The 5440-nt window shown below is 45.6% G+C and overlaps 1 pseudogene; it reads left to right on the top strand.

Annotated features, from left to right (window-relative positions):
* The window catches only part of LOC102822542, a 46575-nt pseudogene extending 45713 nt beyond the window's left edge, over positions 1-862 (top strand).
* Positions 863-5440: the final 4578 nt, after the last annotated feature.

Below are 5440 nucleotides of genomic sequence, written 5' to 3'. Positions count from 1 at the left end.
TGTTGTTAAGTGCCGTCGAATCGGTTCCGACCCATAGCGACCCTGTACAGGGTTTCCGAGGGTGTAAATCCTTACGGGAGTAGAAAGCCTCATCTTTCTCTCACGGAGCAGCTGGTAGTTTTGAACCGCTGACCTTAAGGTTCGCAGCCCAATTCGTAACCACTACGCTACCAGAGCTCCTTCACCGCCACATAGCAGCAGCAGTATATGTATACATAAGATTCACTGTGGTTTTTTATCTCTAGAGAACCCAGTATAAAATATGCCACACAAAATCTGTGGCATAGTTTAGATACAGGATTACAGGCATTTTACCTACAACCTGTAGTTAAGAACCAACTTGGCAAAGGCTAAGGTAGTAAGAAACTGAGGTAAGTACAAGGGATGGTAATAGCAGAGAAGTACCACTCACAAAGGGGGCATCAAAACATCATCATCACTCTTTCTCTTCAGCAAGGCTGCCAAACAGCAGACACAGAGGTGAAGATCTTTGTGAAGACCCTGATGGGCAAGACCATCACTCTTGAGGTGGAGCCCAGTGGCACCATCGAGAATGTCAAGGCCAAAATCCAAGATAAGGAGGGTATCCCCCCGATCAGCAGCGTCTGATTTTTTGTGGGTAAACAGCTGGAGGATGGCCGCACTTTCTCAGACTACAACATCCAGAAAGAGTCCACCCTGCGCCGGTGCTGCGTCTGCGCGGTGGCATCATCGAACCTTCCCTGCGCCAGCTCTCCGGAAGTACAACTGTGAGAAGATGATCTGCTGCAAGTGCTACGCTCGCCTCCACCCCCGTGCTGTGAACTGCCGCAAGAAGTAGCGCGGCCACACCAACAACCTGCGCCCCAAGAAGGTCAAATAAGGACCCCTCTCTGCTGGCTCCCCTGCCTCCCGCTAGTGGGGTTCTTCTGAGCCGCGTGGACCCTCAATAAAGTTTCACTCTCATTGAACCGAAAAATAAAACAAAACATCATCATCATTGCTACTACTATGTCATTATGTTAATGATATTTTAGTGTTTCTTTAATGCCTTTTATGCATCTAAAGGTACACTATACAGTATAGACATAGAGAAACATCTGACTAACTGAGGCTAGACACAAATAGTCCCCAACTATCCCAATTTACAGATTCAGGAACAGAACTCATTTGTAATCTGGAGACTGCCTGTACTTACATTTAACAAATTAATGCTTTTAGCACACACACAAATTACCAAGCAATATAATTATGCTATTCACAAGAAAATTATAGGATTTGTTGGAATTATTAATTGGTAGTGCACTGTGGGCAGCCAAGTCCAGCAATGGGCCGTAGGTGTGACACTTTCTGATGAATGTCCCCATTCAGTCAGATCAGGCTCTCTGTCCCTGTACAGACAACCTCTTTTGGAGATAATGTGAAAGTCTACCCTGTGGTTATACTTTGCATTAGAAATACCTGGAAGGCTTTTAATAAATGCTGATGCTTGGGTCCTACCCACATTGTTTCTGACTTTGTTGGATTGGGCAGCACTTGAACATCAGTATTTCTTCAAAAGTTCTCTTCAAGAATCTGGTGTGCAGCCAGGAATGTGAACCATTGGATTATGGGGTTGGCAGGTCTAAGCCAATTTGGACTAAGGGGATATGAGGCGAGGTTTACTTGTAGCTTGTGGAAAAGAATTTTCATTGTTCTGGAGAACGCCTTGGCAAGCTCAACCTCTGTTCATAAACAAGGCTTCTGGAAGCCTCTTCACAGTCATGAGAGAAGCCAGCGTGAGGACAAAGATCTAGAGAAACAGCCAGCACACTGATCTCACCATACCTGAAGCCCACCAATATCTTGTGAACAATTTCTCATATTAGCAAATACATTTCTACTCTCAGCAAGGCAGTGGTGTTACTGTTGTTGTTAAGTGCCGTTGAGTTGATTCTGACCCATAGCCACCCTGTATAGGGTTTCCAAGGAGCAGCTGGTGGGCTTGAACTGCAGGCCTTGTAGTTCAAACAACTTTGCAGTCTGACGCATTAGCTCATAGCACCACACCAGGACTCCTGTCGAACTGATTTCGAACCAAAGCGACTTCATGTGACAGAGTAGAACTGCCCTTGGGGTTTTCTTGGCTGTATGAACCAATAATGTCGCCTCTTAACTTAAGCCAATTTGACTCTGGTTTCAGTTACTTGCAGCTGGATGGATGCAACTCATAATGAAAGTAGTTGTGCATGTTTATTGTGAGGACTACAGGAGCTCTGGTAGCGTAGTGGTTACGAATCGGGCTGCGAACCTTAAGGTCAGCGGTTCGAAACTACCAGTCGCTCCGCGGGAGAAAGATGAGGCTTTCTACTCCTGTAAAGATTTATACCCTCGGAAACCCTGTACAGGGTCGCTATGGGTCGGATCCGACTCGATGGCACTTAACAACAACAACAACAACAACATGAAAGAAACATGCACAGTACCTTACACATAGTATTGTTGCTCCTGTTCAGTGCTGTAGAGTCAGTTCTGACTCATCATGACCCTGTATAGGATTTCTGAGGAGTGGCTGTTGAGTCTGACCTGCCGACCTTGCAGTTCAACCTGACCTTGTGGTCCAGTACTTCATACTGCCGCACCACGCCAGGACTTCACTGCACGTAGTGAACACATCCTAAGCTGATCGTCCCTGTAGAAGGGTGTGCAGAGAATGGATTGCCCCAGAAAAGGAAGTCCTGGTCCCATGAAGTGTGCCCCCCACATAAATGCCTGCCCAGTAGGAGGGAGGCTGTCTGCTTTCATCTCCCTATGCTTAATGTATTGACCTCTGCAGGTACAAAGGAAGAAATCTGATGATCTGATTAAAGTAATATGACGCTGTGAGCAGCAACTCTGAGGCTTAAGTCACCGGGGCAGATTTGTGTGGGTAAGAGGCTTACCGTCCAAAGGTGGGGTAAGCAGGCAACTGAGGGTGCAATTAAATAACCAAATGCTTACAAAGTGGCAGCCAGGGAGGCTGGGGCAGACCAGGATGCCTGTTTCTGACCGAAAGGCTTGGGGCTTGGGGGGTCTTTGAAGCGAGCAGGAGCACCCTGTCCCATTCCTGGGGAGGTATGTTGTTGCTGTTGTTGGGTGCCACCATGTCAATATTGATGGCTTGTATCAACTCCATGTAACAGGGTAGAATTGCCCGCAGGGTGATCTGCCAGCATTGTAATCTTCATGAGAGTAGACTGCAAAGCCGCTGGGGGAGTCTGAGTCTCAAACTTTTTAGTAGGCTGCCAGATGCTTAACCGCTGTACCACCAGGGCTCCTCTAGGCGGGTTTAATGGGGGTCAGCACTTCAGAGAAGGTCCAGGGTTTCATCCCTGGGCACCACATAGACACAAACAGACAGACTCACCATCTGCGAAGCCTGCCAACCCTCCTCACACTTCAGGGGTGAAGTGAAGTAGGAATCGTCTCCACTCATGTGTGTGTGTGTGTGTGTGTGTAAAATACAGAGCCTTGTTGGCACAGTAGTCAGCTTGCTTGCTAATGAGAAGGTCAGTGGTTTGAATCCTGCCTGAAAGATGTGACAGCGTGCTTTCGTAAAGATGACAGTTTTAGAAACATTGTGGGGCAGTTCTCCTCTGCCCAATAGAGTCCCTATGAGTTTTGGAATCATCTTGACAGCAATGGGTAACAGGTGCTCTAACTGATTACTTTCTGAGTAGACAAAACAGTTCTAGGGTTCAAATGTGCAATCAATATAAAAAAAAATGCAGATCCTGGGAAGCTTGCCCCCACAGTTGTCTGGTTCACCCTGTCTCCATTGATGCGCAGACCCTTGACTTCCTGAATATCCTTCAGCACTGCTCCAGAGCAGCCATAGCCCATTCTGGATTGGCTGAATAGCTTCACTACCACCCTGCCCTCCAGCATCTCTTCAGTTAAGTACAAAGGAACAGAAACCATGTTCCTCCTCCTCTCCTCTCTTTTGCACACAAAAGTCACATTATCAACACATAGCTTGCTTTTTCCATTAAAAACATCCCAGAGCTCTTTCCCTACTGTAGAGTGTTCCCTTGTTCTTTTGTACAGCTGTGAGTATTCCTATTTCCATAGTTAATGTAACCAGACTCCTATAAATTGCAAGCTGAAGTTGTTTCCAATCGTTTGCTACTGTAAGCAGCTCTGTAGCAAATAATCTCATATGTATGTCACTTCATATGTGCACAACTCGTCCTAGAGGACAGAATAAAGACCCGGGAATGGCAGCATCAAGGGCATACATGTTTGTAGCTGTACTAAATATCTCAGACTTATTCTCCAAGGGACTGTCCCCAAACAGTGATGTATTATTGCAATAGTATGTCATTTTTCTAAGGGAGTCAAAACAAAATGCTTTTCTTTCTAAAAACAAAACCATGTATGTGACTTGAAGAAATTTTGGAACATAGACTCACAAAGCAGAAATTAACAAGTACTCAGGGACCTCCCCTATTAACAATCAAATCTTGATTCATGCTCTTTGAGCTATTCCATAACCTAATATAGTCACTTAACTTGTACTTTGTGAACAGTTTCTTCTTACAGTAAACATACTACTGCTCTCAGAGAGGTGATGACGGTTTTTTTAGGTGTTGTCAAGTTGATTTTGATTCATAGCTACTCATGTGACTGAGTAGACCAGTTCTATAAGATTTTCTAGGCTGTAATCTTGGTGAGAAGTCCTAGTGTGGGGCTATAGGATAAGCACTGGACTGCTAACTGCAAGGTTGGCAGTTCAAACCCACCAGCCACTCCTTGGAAACCCTATTGAGGGCACTTACCAACAACAACCACCTTTTATGGAGAGAGTCTTGGTAATCTTTGTGGAAGGAATCCTGGTGCCGTGGGGTAAGCATTTGGCTGCTAACTACAAGGTTGGCAGTTGGTGGTGCTCAAACCCAGGAGGAGCTCCACAGGAGGAGAACGAGACTGGTCCTATAAAGATTGACAGTCTCAGAAATCCTACTCTGTCCTGTGGGGTCACATGGGTTGGAATCGACTCCATAGTTGTGTTGATAGCATGGATCTACCAGCCTAACAATATGGAGTCAGTTTAGTCATTGTTGTTGTTGTTGTTATGTGCCATTGAATCAGTACCAATGCACACTAGTGAACCTGTGCACCATTGAACAAAACATTGTCCAGTCCTGGACCAACCTCACAATTGTAGCCACTCCTGAGCCCATTGTTGCTATTACTGTGCCAATCCATCCGTTGGGGGTCTTTTTTTCTCCCACTCTCCACTTTACCAAACAGGATATCCTTTTTCAGTGACTGGTCCCTTCTGATAATATGTCCGAAGTATGAGAGATGAAGTCTGGCCATTCTGGCCTCCAAGGAGCATTCTGACTATACTTCTTCCATCACAGATTTATTTGTTCTTTTGGCAGCCCATGATACTTTTAATGTTCTCCTCCAACACCATAACTCAAATGCATCAGTTCAT

This window comes from Chrysochloris asiatica, unplaced genomic scaffold, assembly GCF_000296735.1.
Source record: "Chrysochloris asiatica unplaced genomic scaffold, ChrAsi1.0 scaffold00310, whole genome shotgun sequence".
In the NCBI taxonomy this organism is placed as follows: Eukaryota; Metazoa; Chordata; class Mammalia; order Afrosoricida; family Chrysochloridae; genus Chrysochloris; species Chrysochloris asiatica.
This window is presented reverse-complemented; position numbering and strand designations above follow the sequence as displayed.